The sequence below is a fragment of the Glycine max genome, chromosome 16 (assembly GCF_000004515.6).
Source record: "Glycine max cultivar Williams 82 chromosome 16, Glycine_max_v4.0, whole genome shotgun sequence".
Classification (NCBI taxonomy): domain Eukaryota; kingdom Viridiplantae; phylum Streptophyta; class Magnoliopsida; order Fabales; family Fabaceae; genus Glycine; species Glycine max.
In genome coordinates this window covers 8307524-8328401 of record NC_038252.2, presented here as the reverse complement: position 1 = coordinate 8328401, position 20878 = coordinate 8307524, and the positions used below count along the sequence as shown (strand labels likewise).

Sequence of the window (20878 nt, the reverse complement as noted above, 5' to 3'; positions counted from 1 at the left end):
AAAGTGGGCCCTTTTTGCTCCACTCAAATGGAGACATGTGGCATAGCTTAAATAAAATAATAAGAAAAGAGGAAAAAGCCTTTTAAAACCAAAAAGCAACTCTCTCTCTCTTCACTCAGCAGAAAAAAATTTCAGACAACTCTCTCTCCCTCTCCCTCACGTTGCCTTTCTTTCTCCCTCATTCTCCATTGAAGCTCCAAACAAAGCTTCAACCTTTGGTGCCCATTTCTGCTCCAAATCGCGAAAGGAGGGCATTTTCGGAATCGTGAAGTGCGTGTCTACGAGTGGGACTTTGAAATTTAAGGTTTGGGTGGACTTTTTTCTCCTTTGATTTTCGTGGGTATGGGGCTTTGGGAGATATGATGGGTAGTTTTGCTAGTTTTCTGCTTCATGATAGTTATTTGTGAAGAAACTTGTTGAAAGCATTTTGAAATTGCCATGTTTGGATGAGCTAAACATACCCATTCTGTTTTAGGGTTTTTATGATGATGCTTGTGATGTTCATGTGCTGAGATTGCTTATGGAAAACTGTTAGAGATGAAGGGTAGAATTAACCTAGGGCTAGAAAGTGAGAATGTGGTGTTGTGAGTGGAAAAAGAGTGAATTTTTTAGGGCTGGAAGGCCAAATCTGGAATTGGTAGTATTTAGAGGTTAGAGTGAGTTAATCTTAGCTTGAAATGCCATTTAGGACTTATGAGAAAGGTTAGGCTGTGCTAGAGAGAAAAACAAATGACCAAAATGAACAAAGAGCCATTTTTAGGGCAAATTTGGGTGTTGAAGAGTCAATTTTTTATTCGGTGAGATTTTAAGCGTAAATCCAGTTTGAGCAAGTTTAGATTGATTTTATGGACTGGTGTGAGGTGAGAGTTTGCTTCAAATTTACCTCATTCTCAATTTCACTTCTCAAACCTAGAAAATCCATTAAATTGAGGGATTTTGGACACCTAGATTTTGTGTTGCTGTGGTTTGAAGCTTGACTTTGGTTTAGACATGATTGATACATGATTTGGGACTTGTAGGATTTGATTTGGGAAAGATTGGATGAGGGGAAGTCTGATTTTCGAAATCTGCACTTATGCAGAATTTTGCTGTCAAAATAGGTGCAGCAGGATTTTGGCTGTGCAGAAAAATGCTTGTGTGTGGTTGGCTGTGGAAAGAGTAGTGCAGAATGAGTTCTGGATGTTTTCTAGTAGATCCCAACAGTCAAAATGTAGGCTTATGTACTATAGACTTCCAGTAAAATTTTGGAGTCGATCCAACGGTTAACGAATTGGATCGAAGGAATTGTTACTGGGGTCTTTAAGTGAGAAAAGCTGTGATTTTGGTTGGTGTTTTTAGCAGAGTTTTCTGCCTTTGCCCTGTTTTCTTGGCTGTGGTAGTTTGTGCTGTTTGAATGTTGTTTTGCTTGGATGTTGTGGAAGCTTGGGAGGATTGATGGGGACCCGGTGTTGAGAGAAACGAGGATATGGGCTACGTGGGAGTACGTGAGCTCAAATGGAGGTGGGCAACAGGGGATGGTGGGTTTATGCGCGCTTTGTGGATGTGGAAAACTTGTTGTTCACCATCGCCCGACCGCCACCTAGTACCACATGTGATGGGTACCCCATAATCCTACAAGCTTGAGATGAGGAAGTGTAGAAGGGTGAACTTCCTGCTTTTATTCGTTGACCACAGAGTGGTACCTGGAGATATGTCGCGGGGGTCAGGAGACCTTGGGGACGTCAGGTGGGGTGCTATTGCCCAAAACCAAGCTTGACCAGTCCCGACCCAACCCGGGCATAGTCGGTCAGTGAGAACCTGTGATGTACCTAAACAGGCGAGCTCCTGGCAGTCAACAGATAAAAGGAACAAAGACCACAAAGCAAGGGGGCTTGTGGTGGCTGGCCAGCTGTGAAACTTGATTGATATGTGAGATATGGCCTTTGGTAATCGATTACCAAGGGTGGGTAATTGATTACAAGGCTTAAAAATGAAGACATGAGGCTAAGATGGTCTCTGGTAATCGATTACCACGGGGTGTAATCGATTACCAGGCTTGAAAACGAGGTCAGGAAGCCATGAGGGCTTCTGGTAATCGATTACCAAGGGGGTGTAATCGATTACCAGGCTTAGAAAGGGGACTGGAACATTGTGGAGGCCTCTGGTAATCGATTACCAGCCTGTGTAATCGATTACACAGAGGGATGGGTCACTGGTAATCGATTACCAGGTATGTGTAATCGATTACACAGTGCATTTTTGCATATTTCATGTCCTAAGGCTGTGTAATTCGAGTTTAGCCTCTGGTAATCGATTACCAAGGCTGTGTAATCGATTACCAGAGATGAAAAGCCTTAAGATACCCATTTTAATTGCATGTAGTGGTTATGAAACGTATTGTGCGGCGGCATAGTTAGATTCTTGTGAAAGAGTCTACCCCTTTCTTTTCTTCCTTGTAGATCGTGATGGCGGCACAGCTAATCCATGATCGAGTAGAGATGGAGTGCCTAGAGGGAGCTTGGGAGACCCTCGAAGGCAACACGAGGTGCCGATTTCGGGGAACCATTCGATTTACAGCTACTTCTTTGGTGCATCCAGATGAACCGGCGCGTACGCTTCAGCGCACTGTGGAGTGGATACTACCCACGCCTACACCATATCGTCTAGTGGAGCCAGTCCAAGTGATTGAGGTGACGTCATCCGAGGAAGACCCTGAGGAGGATCCCGAGGAGCTACCTCCTGAGCCTGCTGTGGATGCTCTTGACTTCCTAGAGGGTGATGAGGACCCACTTCCTGAGGTGGATTCTCCCGAGGAAGCCATGTCGGCATCTGAGGCAGACTCTACGGAGGATAGTGGCCCGAGAGAGATGGTGACCAGTGGAGGCTCTTCATCATAGTGGATAGTTCCATGGACTAGTTTTATATGCTTTTTGAGGGTGGGTGTATCTAGGACTGACTGTTAGGTTTACTCTTTTGTTTTTGTATGGGTAGACCTGATGTATAGGATTTTGATGATTGTATACATATGGCTGAAGCCACCACTGTGGACACCTTTGCTCTAGATGACACTATATATTTTGTAAAACTCCCATATTTTGGACAGCTTTAAAATGATGAATGTATTTATGATCAATCTTGTTATTTGAAAAGAAAGCGTTAGCAACTTTAATTGTACAAGAGTTTATCGACTGTATTTTATCCTCTTATTTTCACGTGACGACCTAAAGTAATGGCTGGTATATTCTTCCTTTTGAAACAACAAAATAATTTAGAGAATTATGAACGGTAAGAAAGAACTGACTCCGAATAGAGTTGTGAACTGGCCATTCAGGACTTTATAGTGAGGATTCTCCTTCTACACCTAGTTATTGTGAAAAAGAGAACGATATGAAAAGGGAAAAGAAGAAAATTTTTTTTACCATGGTTTTGTTATTTAAATTATTACTATTAAACCAGTCATTAATTTAGGGACGCCACAGTAATCGATTAAAAGATTCCTGTAATCGATTACTAGTGAGAAAATTTCAATTTTTTTTTTTTTGAAAAAACATATCTCTTCAAACTATTTTTGAAAATGCACAATGGGCCTATATATATATATATGCCTAACTTCGAAAAGAGTGAGATTTTTTTAAGAGAACTTAATTTTTAAATGCTCTTTAAACAACTATTGGTCAAATACTTGCAAATCTATTCATAATTATTTTAGAAACTTCAATTTGTATCATCTACTCTAAAGGAGAGAAATTTTTTTATACATCTCATAAACTCAATTGTAACCAAGAGACTGTTTGTCTCTTGGCTTGTGAGAATCTTGAACACAAGGGTGAGTGATCCCAAGGTGTATTCAAAGGTTGTAAGGAGTTTACAAAGATTGTGAAAAATCTCAAGTGAGTTGCTTGAGAACTGGACGTAGGCACAGGAAATGGCCGAACTAGGATAAAATGAGTTTGCAATTCTCTCTTTCCTTATCTCGATTTTTTTATTGCACTTATTTTGTCTTGCATAATTGAAGAACATTATTGAATTAATTGCTTCTTCATCTTTTATGTTCTGAACCTATCACATGTTTTAAAAAGGGATTAAAACTTGTTAATCGAAAAATTCTTTAAAACTTAATTCACCCCCTCTTAAGTTATTGAGGTCACTTGTTCAACAAACATGTCCATAAATTAGCGGAGTGACTCATCATTTGCTTGGCATAAACTAGTCAGGGCTACGAATGCCATGCGGTGTGACCAGCTTGGCGCATACTGGGAACTAAAGTGTTTGACAAGGGCGTCAAAGCTGTTAATGGATCAGGGTAGGAGTCCTTCGTACCTAGTCGATGCTGCCTCTTTGAGGGACATTGGAAAGACTCGACACAGGATCGTGTCATCATTGGTGTAGAGATTATCCTGGGTGAGGAACACATATAGATGTTCATCTGGATTAGTGGTTCCGTCATAGCGCTTCATGTTGAGGGGTTTCCAACCTAAAGGCAGGTCAACCTCCATGATGCAATCGAAAAAGGGTTGTCGACGAGTTATCTGTTGTTCATGGTGGTGTATGTGTGAGGCATTGTGGTCGTCCATGTATTGTTGGTTTGATAGGGATGTGATTCACCCTAGATGTGTTCGTTGACCGTATGAGTAGAGTATCGTCCCCTTGGGGGCGTCTCACACTAGCCTCCAACTCGTCGTGGTCAGCCTTCAATTTTCTATGTTCTTCTTTGTGACAACATTCCATCTCTGCCATACATGCTTGAAGTTGATAGAGAGTGTCATTGGTCGAAGGAGCGTTGGAGTTTTCTGGGAGTGTCTCTTGCCAAAGGCCAAAGCATGTACTAACCATGAATGCGGGTGGCCGCGAGGGTAGTTTTACCACAATCCCACGATGGGTGTCAAATGTACTTACCAAATTCTGGAGCTGACTGACGTTAGCATTGATGCAGTAAGGATGAGCTCCTTGATCTCCCACGTCATATTCACAAGTGTCCTCCACTAGAGAAATACTAGGAGAGACCTACAAAATAAAGGCATCTAACGCTTAAGTAAGTACGTAAGTGAGTTGAAAATGTATCAAAAAAGGAGATAAAACCTAGTATTTATAGTGTTGGATGAGAGCCTTGGGTCCCTGATTGTAGGGGTTGTTATGACAGCGTAACAACTCTTACAGATAACCCATAGCTACTAAATAAGTGGAGTGTCAATAATTTGAAAAGAGGATAGGATAATAACATTATCATTAAAATTCAAATATATTAATAACTTACTGACCCAATAGCCTGACTGCTAAAGGAGTAGCGTCCGTGCTCCTGTAACAGGGTTGACGAAGAGAGCTAACATGTATATTTCAACGTCATGTTGCTTGCCATGTCAATTTGTGAACCCAGACTACAGTTCACATTAAATCTCATTCCATATGGTAATGGCAACATGAGTTTAGTATCAATTTGTTTAGTAATGATATAGGAACATTAAGGAAGATATTTTCATCCTCTGGTTGAGTTATCGGATCCTGAGTAATTCAGCTGTGGGTTACGTTATTCAGTATTATCCTTTTCTGCTATCAAATCATGTGTGGAGGATGCTTCAGTTGTACAGTCAAGGATATGTTGAGCCTTAGATTTTGGTTATGCATATGAAATGAAGGTCCTTTTTGTTTTTTTAATTGACCCAACCATGACACGCTTATTGGACAGGAAACAGCATGTGTGAACAGAACTCGGAAGGCATTCGTTTACCTTGCACTGTGTGTATTCATCGTCGATCGATGTGAATATGTGAACTCAAAATGGTGTTCAATTGTGATTACTCCAAAAATAAAAAGTTTAAGATATTTTAACAAAATTAAACTTTGTACGTCTTTTGTGTCAAGTGTAGTTTTCAACGGTTTGAAAATTTGCTGGATGATGAAAGCTCAAAAATTATGAATTAAAAGTTGAAGGTATAGTCTTGGTCTGATAATTTGAGGCATTCCCTGGTACCATACCTTTTCTTTATTGTGTTTCGAAACAGTTTATTTCTGAAAATTTTATTTACTTTTTATTTTCAAAGATGATAATAGAATTATTATTTTTTAAATAAATGTAATTAAAAACTAGTAAAAGTTCAAAAATAGAATAACATAAAGGATTTAAATATGTTTTGATTCATATAAGTTAATATTTTTTTTTATTTTTAGACTCAATAAGTCAATTTTCTTATTTTACTCTCAGTTTATATTTTTTTAATTTTAGTCATTATAAGATATTTGGTTTATTTTTAATCACTTTAAGTTTGTAATACATTTATATGAAAAAATGAATTTATAGGAATAAAACGTCAATTTATATGAACTAAAAAAAAAGATTAACTTATTAGGAAAAAAAAATATTTTTGATTTCTCAATCCCTGGTGCTGCAACAGCAATAGGTTAAAGAGATTTGAGTTGAGTTATATAATAATGTCGGGCATTCATGATGGTAAAAGCTTGGATGGAGGGAGAGTTATAAGCATGTGAATGAGAATTAAGAATTAGCAAGCAATATAAACATAAAGTTGAGGCAGGAAAGAAACGGAAGTGATGCAGCGTCTGAAAGTGAAAGTGATGGTGGTATCACTATCAGCCTCACTCTACTATCAGTCCACTCCTTACCTACATTAGCTTCTGATTCTCCAAATGGCTTATGATGGGATAAATTGGGCCAAAAATCCATAACAAAAGCTTAAATCAGATCAATGAATTAGGCCGAGCCTTGTACACGTAATCACTAGGAAAAGTTGTTCATCCTATTATTAGTATTTTGTTTTGCATATTTAATTTCATTTGAAATTCCATCATGGATGCCTTGATTTGTTTCTCTCTTTCTACCAACCTTGTCATCGAAGTTGATATCAAAACTGTAGATATTGGTAGGAATAATAGTTAGTTAGAATTACTTGAGAATAGTTAATAGTAATGCAATTCCTTTATTAATTATTAATTAATTGTTGTTATTGAAAAACAGTAATCAAACTAACGGTGTACAAAATAATTTAATTACTGTGACTGTATGGGTGGAAAAAACAATCTTCACATGAGTACAATCTAACCTATTATTAATTAGTTGAACAGTGTTACATTGCATAATTCACTTCTCAATTTTAACGGGTTACATGTCATTTTCTGTCCATCTATAATCACATATATCTTAAACGTACACGAAAGATAGTAAGTAATGCGCAAAATGGCCTATTATTATACATGAAAAGTTTGTACATTTTGGTGATGAGTTCTTTTTATTATTGTATGTTGTTGGAGACAAGTGACTTGGTTATCTCTATTTTTTGGTTAGTTAGGCAATGTGGGAATATGGGAATTGCGGATTGAAATTTTTTCTTAACTAATACTATCTTAAAGACATTTATTAGTATTTAACTAATATTCATCTCGAAAATATCTTTATCACTTTCAGTTTTTGAAAAAGTTATTAACATTACCACAAAAATGGTATTTTACGATGCATGTTTTACATCGGTTGTTAAAAATTGATGTCGTAAGTAAAGCGGTAATGTTTTTGTAAATAATTGGAAAATTTTAAAGACGGTTTTGATAAACTGGTCTTATAGAATTGATGTAGAATGCAAGAGGGAATCGGTTCTTATAGAATCGATGTAGAATGCAAGAGGGAATGTGATGCAATCCTATCCCGCAAGGGCATTGGATAGAAAAACTCAAAGTAGATTGGGTCAAAGATGCAAGAGAAGGCCCTAGGGTTCTTATGAGCCTTAGGGTAGATTTCGGGCCCATGGGCTAAGTACGAGCCCACTTATCTTTGTAAATATTAGATTAAGGTTTCATTATTTTTTGGCCTTGTATTTAGGGCTCCATAATGTAGGTAGGATATCCTAGAAATATAGGATTTTTCAACCCTTGTATTTTAGGGCACCTAGACTAGTTTTTGTATTAGGGGTAGTTTTGTAATTTCACATGCACTAAGTGGATATTTGATGTGTGTGGTTGGAAATAAATTTAATTGAATTGATAGAAGCCCAATCCAATTAAATTTTAGAGGGGGAGGTGAGAATTTGCTTACTACACCCCATTGCCACATCATATAGTCACACTTTGTGCATGTCCTTCATGCTTTTCATGCCTCATGACACCTAAGCACACTTAGTGGAGAATCTTGGAATTGATCTTGGATTAGTGGGCTGAACCATAACTAAAATTCACTAATCATAATTAGTGAAATTTTGGCTCCAAAGTTTGGCTCCACAAATTCAATTTCAAATTCAAGTGAAATTTGAATTTCCCTCCAATTTTGTGTGACACTTAGGCTATAAATAGAGGTCATGTGTGTGCATTTTTTTCAACTTTGATCATTTGAATATTAAACTTCAGATTTCAAAGCTCATTTGGAGCACAAAATTTCGTGCTCTTCTCTCCCTCTCCCTTCATTCATCTCCTTCTTCCTCCAAGCTCTTATCCATGGCCTCCTATGGTGGTGAGCTTCTTCTAGACTCATCTTCTCCTTGAAGTGACGTCTCCTCTCTCTCTTCCTTTCTCCATTCCGCTGCCATTCATCTTCCAAGAAGCAAAGGAATCCATTGATGAAGAAGATCCTAGGCCTACAAGCTCCAATGGAGCTTGCATCAGAATGCCAACTGCCTCTCTCAATCCTTCCCTTATTTTAATCATTTTCCTTTAATTTTGCAAATTAAAACCCTAAATTCCAAGACCAGCATCGTGTCTCTGTTCACCAAACTCCAACAATGGGACCACGAGCCTCATTCCGACGACCTCACCACCTCACATGCCACCGCCTGAGTGTACTTCATCTCCCTAAGCATATCGACTGTAATCAGTTCATCCGACTCCGGTGACCAGATTCCGACGACTTCGGCCCTCACCTTCGCGAGCACCTCCGGGTGCGATTCAAGCAACGCTACCACTCACAGAAGCGACGAAGCAGACGCGTCCTGCGCCGCGAAGAGGAAGCCGAAGAGGTAGCCACCGATCTCGGCGTTGGTGGAGAACGGCAGCGGCGTGTCTACGACGAGTTTGGCCACCTCGATTTCCCTGAGCGTGTCCTGCATCCAATAATCGACGAGGCATAAAGGCTCTTCCCCTAATGTCTACATCCTCGTTTTGCTCATCTTGGTGCATGTGCCTAGGGCTCCGACAAGCCGGTCCACGGCGAGCCTCGCGTTTCGAAGCGCAATGCCGAGGAAGTCAAACGACAACTTCATTAGCCCCATGTTGAATAGAAAGTAATCCCTCTCAAATCGCTCTTGGGCTTTTAGGCCCATGTACGGGCCCATGAAGACGGTCTGGGAGGTCTCAAGGTTCATGTCACGAGCCAGGATGCGGAGCGGAATAGAATAGGAGCCTTGGGCTTAAGCTTGACTGACCCATGACTTGAGGTGGTTAAGGATGATAATCTGCTAGAGCGAGGTGTAGGTGGAGAGGGCTTTAGGCGTGAAATTAGGGGCGGGAATTTGGTTGGGCCTAGGAAGGGAAGCACCAAGGAGGGTCCTAGGATGGAACCTTTTTTGACTATGTACAAAATCTGTTCCAGGAGAAGCAAGAGGAGGATGAAGCATGTGAGGTATGAGGTAAACTCCATGAAAGAGAAAGAGGGTAAGAGGGATGAAGTTTTCCTTGTTGTTGGAAGCAAATCCTGCTTATCTTATAATTATTATTATTGGATTAGCAAGTAAATATAAGCAGCAATCGAGTTAATAGTGGTCATAACATGAGATACCATGTATGATGGAAACTAAGAGTTAGGAGCAGTTTTGACAGAATGTTAGGAGGAGTTACGATGTATTAAATATGTGTGTAATAGTGGAAAGGTTTTTTTTTTTGGTAATTTGGACAGAGAACTCATCTCTGACTCTAGGACAGAGAACTCATTCTCTTTCCTTTTAAGTTGTTGCTTCTTCCTGTTATTTCTTGTTTTCTCTTTTTTTATTTATTTCCTTAATCAAGGGAATTGATCTTCAAACTCTTTCAACTGTTGGCCAGTTCCCATCACAAAGTTACGTAACTGTGCATACTTTTCCTCAATGGGATTTTTTATTAGTTTGAGCTATATTGTGGTCAAGTTAACTATGTCTTTTCATGTTTTCATTTCTTGTATCTAGCTTTTTAATGATGTATTTCAAGTGTAGGGAAGCACCAATTTAGAATCTATCCAGATCTAGAGTTGACCTTAGGTCTTCCTATGCATACTAATTTCATAAGTTTCTGGTCTCTAAGTGATCAAAGATGGGAAATGGATTGCAGTACCTATTATTCCCAATGCATTTGTTATCAACCTGGGAGATCAAATTCAGGTACCATTGTTGTGCTTTTCCTGTAGTTTCTCTCCTTTTTCAATAAAACTTATGCATCCAGAGATTAATTTATTTTAGATTTATACAATGAGAAAGTATAAGTTAGTATATTTATCAATTTTAATACTGTTAGAGAAAAGGCTAGATGCACACAAGTTTAATGTACAAACACATGTGCGAAGGTATGTTTACCATGACGTGATTCGATTAAATGATTTGGAAAAACTCATTGATTGTTCCAATATTCAAGTCAGACAAATTTCTGCCAAGGAACAACATTAAAAAAGTTTGCAAATTTATATACTACAACAATTGAGTTGTCCAATACTATATTTTAATTATTTAATTTTCATCAAGAAAGTAAATGCAATTAAATACTAATATTCTATCATGCAAGGTTTTTCATCTCATTTCTCACTCTTGATTTCTTTCTTTCTTTCTTCTTTTGGTCTTAATCTTACTTAAATTAGTGGTCAAAATCTAAATTATACTTGTGTTAACAAAATTGACTTGAGTAAAAGCTTTCAATATCGATAATGCTATAATTGAAGAGTTATAGGTAGGTCTTGTAAGGAATGTGTGTGTGTGTGTCTGTGTTTATATTGTGAACACCAACTGGCTTACAATTTCTGTGAACACAATCCGTCCACAAAATGGTGATGGCAATGGGCTTGCAACCCTTGCTATGTCTTCAACTTCTTATTATATTGTTGAATCGTGTTAGGGCTCAAACTTCACCATAGAGAAACAGATATGTTTTATTGAAATATGTGTTTGACCCTGGGATTTGGAATTAGTAGGTTTGTGAAATGCAAAGATAGTTTCAGATATCTTATTGGACTATACTATGCTTAGGAAATTTTATTTCCAGTATTTTTGTTGTATGTGTTTTCAATTTAAGTGGTTATTGTGCATATGAAGTTTATGGCAATCCAAGTATTTTTAAAGAATTGTACGATCCTAGCAGAGATAGTATTGGACATGTGTAGCCATTTTGTCTTTCAATATTACATGTCTTTGTTTTGTTGAATTTTGTTTCATATGTTATTTAGGAATAATGTTTTATTGAGGGGGATGCTTTGGTTAATAGTTTGCTAATTATAATTTGGTAGCCATTTAATATATTTAGTTAGGATCAAATGCATTTAGAAAACCACTGTCAAAATTAATGAAGCATTTGAATTTCTAAGACGTTTGTCAGATAAGAAACATCTTAGAATGCACATTCTAAGACGATTTTTAGAAAGAAATGTCTTAGAAGGTATACTTTCTAAGATGGTGCTTTCTAAGAAATGTCTTAGAATGCATACATTCTAAGATAGAACCGTCTTAGAAATTTGAAAGAATCATCTTAGAAAGGTTGACTTTTCTACGACGGTTTTTGTGAAAACCGTCGTAAAAGGTCTCGATTTTCAACGACGTCGGATATAAAGATGGTTAAAAACCATCTTTGAAAGCCTTTAATAACCATCGTTAAATGCCTTTTTTGAAGTAGTGTAATTAGTCTGGTCTTTGTTTCTAGTCCGCACATGGTAGCTTTGTAACTCATGGACGTTAGGATGTATTGACTAATGCCATTGGGTGACTAGAGCACCCTACCTGTGTTCGTGCTACTAGAGTTAGTGTGACGATCAAACAATACTCTGAACTAGTTTTAGCAGGCTCCTGCACATCTACATCGATCATCCCAAAAGATCAGGATCAACTCAAACAAAATATTAAAGAGGAGCTAACACAGAATATCAAGGGCGAGCTAGAGTAGTCGATCACTGAAAAAGTAACGAATCAACTAATGTTGTCCTTCAGCCAAACGCAGTCCCAGGGAATTGTACCTCTTATTGAGCTTGAGGTAGCTTCTTTTGCTCCTTGTGTCAGCACAAATGGAAGCTGTGTTAATCCCTCAGGGTAGGACCCAAACACAGTTGCATTAGACAAGCGTGGATTGTATGTTGATGACAATCATTCCCGTTTGGTTGCCCTTGGAAGAATTTATAAGGGATGTTGATGACACCGCATCCCTTTGACCAATGATCTGGTGAATGTGGGTGTTAAGGAAGTTCGAGATGTTGATGCTCGTGTCCCTGTACCCATTGAAGACATTCAGTTAGTAGGGCAGACCCTTAACACCTTCCTTGCTTGAGCAACACATCTTGTATAATTTTTTTTCCAGAAAATGTATTTCCTTTTTATTTTATTTATACTATCTTAAAAAATGATTTGTTACAAATAAAATATTGAGCGTTATTGACTTATGTTTATTAACTGTGTATGATAAACAAGGACCAAAGGGATCGAAAAAGCCTGTTGATTGGCCAGAACCTGATGACAATCCCATATACCAGATGACATTGATGATCCCCCAAGTTTTCCTCAAGCCTATGCAGGTGTCAAGGGATGCAACTATCTTTGGGGTGTACAATGATAATGTCTCCTTGTACATAAAGCATCAAGATCTTGGGGAAATAGCACACGGTGGTCAATGTTTGAGTGTCACTGTTATACAATTGTAGATTATGTAATTAAATTTAAATTTCAATCCATTACCTAATTCATTGTTTTAAATTTATGCATAATTTACTTTATTTTAACTATAATAGGCATATGGATGAGTTAAGTTTGTGACCAAGAAATGCCTCTGTGTATGGATTCCTTGAGCCATAGTCCATAAAGAGATATGGACAATCACAATTTGAATCTAAGGATTATATTAAGAAATAGATGCATAATTCATAGAGAGATGTCTACCTAGGATCTTACTTGAATGGGTAAGTAAAACTGAACAAAGCAATTTAAACAATATATGCATCATAATAACTCAATGTTCTCCAATGTAATGGACATTGACAACTGGTGGTTATATGTCCTAAGGACAATGTTGTTGCCTAGTTTTTTTCCTTGCACAATAAGTCCAACAACTACTTGAAAGAAATGGTTAACATGTCAGTTGTAATTTGCAACACATTTACTTTATCATTAGTATTTGACATCAATATTTTAATTGTACAACATACATTCATGTTTCTCTTAACTAGTGCTTTGAAGGGATTCAATGATAATCACGGAAGTAAATCCAAGACAACTACTAAATGGATTTTATTTAAAGAAAGTCATTTAAACAATGTTTGATCTCTTCAAAATGACATTTTATTACTTTGTAGACTAATTTTGGGATAACTTTGAACCTCTTATTGAATTTAGTGTAATAAGCAAAGAAGAAGTATCGAGTGCGGCATTTATGTCACGCATTGGATGACAACCATAGTTCTAAGTGGTTTCAAGGATAATTGGAAAATGATAATTGCTTACTTCAAAAGTAATTTCATTTGTTATAGTTGTTATTATTTACACTGATTAAATTATGTTTTATTATATCTTACAGTATTTTACTTATCTAAGACCATTGGAACTAGAAAAAATAAAGGTAATTTGCATTCGGTGGGAAGATATTTACTAAGAGTTAAAAATGAAACACTAAGTAGTGATTAAGAAATTTTGCAAATGTTAGACTTAAGTAAATCTTAGGTTATATACGATATTTATGCATTGACATTATTGCATTTATTAGTATTTATTCAATAATAATTTGAATATAATATATAATGCTTAGATTGATTTGGTTTTGGCCTCAAATAATGTTGTATAGTGGATTTCAACATTGATTTTCATAATTGATATTAAAAATGACTATTTTTAATGATGATCATTTCAACATCGGTTTACATCAGTTCAAACCCGATGTTAAATGTACAAAATAAACAATGTTAAAAATATTTTTCTAGTAGTGAATAATAATTAATTTTAGCCACAGTTTTACAACATAGTTGATCTCAAATTAAATCTAAAAATTTTAATTATAAAAATTTCTTTAGATAATGGCAAAATTTGCCATTATTAATATTAGTGTAATATAAATATTACATACATTTAAAAAACACTATACCGTCTGTTTAATATTTTTCAATGTTAGCGCATCTTGCAGAGTTTCTTTTTTATCAATAATATTCAGTTTTCCTACTTAAAAACATTTAATTTATGTTGTTTGTATTTCTTTTAGTGCCATAAATTCAACAAAAAAAAAATTAAAGAGTGAAGACCAGTAATATCAAGTTGGCACTTAATAAAATTTAAATTTATTTCAATTCAAATAAAAAGTCTGAATACATTTATATTTTAAAACTTTGTAATGGGTTGTAAATAAAATACATTGTTATGATATATGCAAAATAACAAAAGCTAAATAAAGAATTATTATTTTTTAAGAACCAAAATATTTAATTTTAATTGAATATGAGATCTCATCACTATCATTTTCATTAAAATGTGTTTTATGGATCATGTTAAATTTATGAAATTTAATCGCTATATTCATTTCAATGCTATTCTTTTTTAATTCAAAGAAAAAATAAACTAATCTTTTTCTATAACATTTTAAATAAATAATAAATTTTGACAATTAATTTACAATAATGAATATGTACACATACTGTTAAATTGCATATTCATATTGGCAAATTAACTACAAGATGAATATGTACACATACTGTTAAATTGCATATCCATGTGTCCCTCCATCGAGTCCATCCAGTGTACCACTTTTTGGTTACTGATGGAACTGTCACATATTAGCTTCGTGAAGTGTAATGAGTAGGAGTAGTCTCTTTGTTAAAATAGACAACAATACCTTGTGTTTGTGGGTTGGCCTGAAGCATGAAATGTAACAATAATCTTACCCATGTATATGAATGTTGTCTTTAGCAGCTAAACTAGCCTTGAATTGATCAATATGGTTATCATGACCAACAAGTTTGGTGAATCAATTTTTTCTTCTATAAATTGAATTTTAATTTAAGGTTTATAAATTGAAGCTTTTGGGATGGAAGGGGTTCTTATTCGAATTTTTGAAACTTGAAAGTTTGAGTAAGCTAACTATAATGTTATAACCTTAGCATTTAATGGATCAATCACAAACGGTCAAAGTTGTAGTTGCTTATTTGCATATTAGTTGCCTTTCTTTTTTACTGGGTGCGTGAACACTCTGTTTAAATTTTTGCTTGTATTATATAGAAATTAGAATGGTAATGGTATAAGCTTGAGTAGTTAATCTTCAAATCTCTTCTTTAAGGGGTTTAGTGGGAGCATGATAAACTAATGCTAAGTATGCTAAATTATTTTAATTGAAGTCTTTGTTTGGTTGTTAGGTAACATGTGCTTTGGGATTTTATTTATTTTCCATGAGAAATGAGTCCATTGATACTTTAATTCTTTACACATCTCAATGTATATTAGATGATGATTATAACATTGATATTATTTGCAGGATCTTCCCAGACAAAGCCACAATTCTTGTTGTTGATATTCTTAATGAACTTGTTGAGGTAAGTTTTACTCTAATCTCAATTTTGTAGGTCAGTCAACATGACTTCAAGTTAGTTGAAAACCTCCTTTAACTTCTTAATTAATTCTGAGGTGGTCTACATTTCTATGATCTTGATTAAGATCTGCTACAAAATGAGTGTGGATGAGATAAAAAGCATTATTGTAACACCTGTTCTTTTATATCCCATTGTGTAGAACCTATGTAAAGCATCCTTAAGTTAAGTAAACTTATTATATCATGAACGAAACATGAAACATATGTAGGGTATTGAAATTTGACTTTTGCAATCTTGATCTGGCTAAAGTTTCTGGGATGTCCAAGGTGAGAAGAGATTAAAAGGACAAGAAGCGGTCCTAAAACCAAATATAGAGCCAAACCTTATTGGCAATATTTTGTCACTATGTACAGTGCACATCATTCATTGAGTTATAGTTGGCCTCATATTGAGAGCAAATAGTTTGAATGGGTCATGTTAATTAGGGTCCATAATTCATGATTTAATTTTGAGGGCCATATATTGTAATTGCATTTAGGTTTTTGTACATTGAGGACCAACAAATTTACAAACCCAAAACGGAAAAGAAAGTCCATATCTTCTACACACACAACTTTTTAAACTTATGTTTGTCACACACACAAACATGGCTGTGATGACATCCATGTCAAGGGGTCTCTGATTGTAGCTTGGATAAATGGATCTAACAGCTTCTTCTCCTTTAAGAAATAGGCATGAATGCAATTGGTTGCCCAAACACACCCTAATGGTTTGAGATGTTTTGTGTTATGATGAAACATGATTTTTTTCCTATGTGTGATTCTCACTGTGACTACTTGCTTTTCCTCTTTCAATATAAAGATTAGGCTATCTTTTTATATACTCTTTAGGTGATAAAGAAATCTGTTAAATTGCATAAGATTACCTGTCACCTAGTGAAGCATTGCTCTTTATACACATGGTTTTCGTCTCAAATCTTAGTTTTGAGATAGAGGCTTAATGTAGATGAACATGAACTTTTCTTGAAGCATGTGTTGGTAGCATTGAAGGTAAGTGCTTGATTCTTATTCAGTTTGTAGTTCCTATTGGATGAAGAAGGTCCTCTTCCCCTCTTCCTTATTTGCACAATTTATTATGTTTCTCTAATTTTATCTGTTAATTTTCCTGATTTTCCTTTCAAATATGTTGGGGGTTTCCCAAAAGTTATGGCTTGTCAGCCTGCATATTTCTTTAGCAAGGTTTGTTCATTGATCATTGTGCTCAAGAGGGTCAAAGAGAAGCAGTTTGATAGTGATGAAATTGTCAACACACCCACCCCTCTGTCCCTCTACCTTTAGAGTTAAACCGAGCCACTAAATCTTACAACAATTGAAGTAACATATACCAATTATCAATTCACAGCAATGTCAGCAAAAGAAAGATCGTAGAATGAAGATTAGGATCTCAATAGATATACCATTCAAATCCCAGAGCTGTAGGCCCCAAGCCCTATGCAACTACTCTAACAAATTTTGAATATCCCCCTCCCAAATATTCCTTTTTCAATCATTGTTTCAGCTGCAACAGAAGGTTTAGTTGCATCTACCCCAAAAATAACCAACTCCTTTGTGTTTGAAACTTTATGTAGTATGAATTAGAAATAGAAATTTTTAGTAAGCACACAATAATTGCAACCTTTGTATATATAGTTGTGTAATAACTAAGATTAACTCTACTCCCAGTCACACTACTTTGACTACATATATACCACACACACGTTACATGTAAAAGAAAACTTAGGGTGGCTGGCGAAAGGACGATTCCATGCTCCATTGACCTCCCAATATTTCAATGTATTTAGTTTGTAGATGCCAATTTCTCACAAGATGTGACTCTCCGAAATGTAGTACAACTTGCTTGAATGCTCAAACACATTGGAGAACTTTGGTCTTTATTCAGTTGTCCAAATGTTAGCAGTGAATGAAATCCACAACGTGAAAATTTAAAACTGGCTCGTTTGTGAGATAACTTAATTTCAGCTAACCATCACTACTACAAAAGTTATGTTTTACGACATTGTTTTTAAGGAGGTTCTCAAAGGACCGTCTTAGTAAGTATCGCAATGACAATTTTGTAATTAGTGAAATGAAAAAAGCTTTTTACGACTGACATTCTAAGGCAGTTATCAAAAACCGTCTTAGAATGTATGTTAATGGCAATCCTGTAATTTTATGGAATAAAAACTACAATGGATTTTACTTAAAACCCGTCTTCATTCTCATTCCCAAAATTAAAACCCTACGTACCTCTCTCCAGCTGTTTGATTTTCCATTTTTGCATTCTCTCATATCTCAATATCTTCAATTCCCCCTCATGTCTCCGCCGCAGCCCAACCGCGTCGTCCCCAAAATTTGGCAAGCATGTGTCGACGCCGCTGTGCACATGGAGCATGCCTCTCCCTCGCATTACCTCAACCTTCTCATCCATGGTGCGACTAGGAGAGTGATCGCGGAGGCCGTGGCTAGAGCTTCTACAGTACAGACTAGCTTAAGCTCAGTGAATAGAGTTCTCTTTCACTAGCTCGTCCAATTTCTCTCTCACTGGTTTGTTTCTCTCATCTCTACAATTCCTCTTTAATCCGTAATCTAGGGTTTATTGATTCACGCATTTTTTTTTTGTTTTATTTTGTTAACAGAAAATAATAAAGTTGCAAATAACTCTCTCCTTATCCCCGGTTTGTCTCTCTCTCATCTCTGCATTTCTTCTCTAATCTAGGGTTTGCTGATTTATGTGTTCTTTTATTTTGTTAACAGAATAATATTTTGAAACTTAGTACCTGTTTGGTGACAAGACTGAAGTGGGGGTTAAAAGAATGTTTTTGATTTTGTTTCGGTCCCTTTGCTGATTCTAAATAATCGTAGTTCCCCTATTCCTATCTCTCTCAGCTTTGTCATTTTACTCATTTATGGATATACCAAGGTTCTAATTTCTAAATGTTCACAATGTTAAGTTTTTAGGGTCACCTTGTATTTGTCTGGTATTTCCTACAATATCAAGGATTGCGATGAAGCTGCAACCACCAGATTTCAATTTACATTAATTTAAAACTTTGGGATAAACTTAGTAAAATTGAGCATCTGGTATGCTGCCAAAAGATTTCAGTGGCTCTTATTGGAAAAAAAAATCTAAACACATTTTCATCTGGTGTGTTGCCAATTTTGCTATTCCCCTAAAATATTAACAACTCCAATTGTTGGCTAGCTATCTCACTATGATTCAGTTATTGAACCATTTGCAGAAAAAATCCTTAATGAGGTGAGCTACCTAAACACATTTAGTTATTAATTCAGCATGAAAATTTCTAAACAGAGATTTAAGTATTTGCACTTGCTTGGTTCTACTCTCTATACAAAATTGCACGAGTTTTTAACATCATTATTTGAAAAAGCTTATTATAACCTTTTACCATGTTTGTTATAGCTAGTGGAGTTGTTGCATCAATTTTAGTGGTTCTCTGCCTATTATGGGTTGGCATAGAGGACGTAGGCTTTCATAGCAAAGGGACCACACTCAATCTTGCAACTCTTCTTGTTGTTGTTGGTCTTTATGGTTACTGCTACTCTGGACATGCTGTGTTCCCAAACATTTATACATCCATGGCAAATCCAAACCAATTCCCTGGAATCCTCTTAGCATGTTAAATGACTTTTAGCTATAATCTAACTCAGCTTCCACTAGTCCTCTCACTAAATATTAAATCTCCTCAAGTCCTGTACAAATTGCAATTTACAAATATAGTCAAAATATATAATTATTTGTTTTAGGTCAAATGGAAGAGAAGTATAAGCAAGGCAGATCATTTAGTAGTTAGGCATGAATACCTCAAGATGTGGAATATATGATGTACATGTTGCATAAAATTATTATTTTCTTTAGTGAAGGTTCTATCTCTTGAGTCTAATAAAACCTGCGATTGTTCTTTTTCTCACAATTTTGGAATTTGTACCTTGTTGTATGCAAGAGCTGATGTATTGGGATACACAATGATTGGAGAAGCTATATTGTCTCAGTTCACTCTTAACATGCCTAAAGAATTGGTAGCAACCAAGATTGCTGTCTGGACTACGGTATACTTATTCTACATTCTATTTCAGATTTTTTTAGTGGAAGCATCTTGATTAGATGTGTATTTTAGTCTTCTTTTGCTTTTTTCCATTTAAAAGAATGTTTGTGATTTGGGATAATTGATTCTTAACATAGCATTAGTTCCTCTATAACCATTGACCAAGTGCCTAAGGGAAGCTGATCATATTATTCAGGATATTAAATTTAATTGTTCTAGTGTTACCCAGTGGCACTTTATGTTGCCATTTTCAATTTTCATATGCCTCTTTTTGAGGTCAATGAAGGAGTTGGGGAAAGAGCTTCTCTATTTTTGTTTCATTTATTATTCTCATACTATGGCTTAATTCAGTATTAGCATATTATTAATGTTTTATTAACCATATAAATAACCAAGATTTTTATGTGTTACTTTTTTTTGCAGGTGGTTAATCCATTTACCAAATATCCTTTATACATAAGAGCATGCATGTCATTATACATACCATGGAAAATGTCATTCAACATAAGGAATGGCTTTGTTTCCATCCTGCATTTATGAACTTCTTTATTTGTGGAAGCATTTATAATTTGAAATTTCTTCTTCTTTTAAGTGATATTTGAGAGAAATACGAATGAGAAATTCGGTTGCAAACAAAATATTGCCAAGTAATTTCAATTGAAAGTAGAGAATTTAGTCATATGTATATATAAGTTTACACTATACATTAAGTTGACATTGCCCATTTGTTTGGAGATTCAGTCCAATTTATTTATTTTAGCTTTGTCACCTTTGTGAAAATTAGCAGTGGTTATTGTTTTTTGTTTTCCAATTAAAGACAGAGAAGGGAATTTTCTAGCTAGGATAGAATACACTGTTTGATTTAAGTGTTCAATTCTCTATGCTTGGTCCTTCTTATAACAAATTTATGGGAACTATCATTTGGTATGGAGTTACTATATAGAAGACTATGATATGCTACACTTGTGTGGTTTGTGTAGTTGGAATGGGAGGAAGTCCAGAGGGTAACAAGCCAAAGATGGGAGCGAGAACAAGGATGCAGAGAGGCAGTAGAGGACATGTCTGAAGACTTGTCAGAAGGAGAAAAAGGAGATAATGTTGTGGAGATGGTGCAAAGTGATACCCCAAAGAAAAAATTCCAG

At 35.8% G+C, this 20878-nt stretch overlaps 1 pseudogene; it reads right to left on the bottom strand.

Moving 5' to 3' along the window:
• Positions 1-8711: 8711 nt before the first annotated feature.
• LOC100780179 (cytochrome P450 710A11-like) lies at positions 8712-18100 on the bottom strand (annotated as a pseudogene).
• Between the last annotated feature and the right edge of the window lie 2778 nt (positions 18101-20878).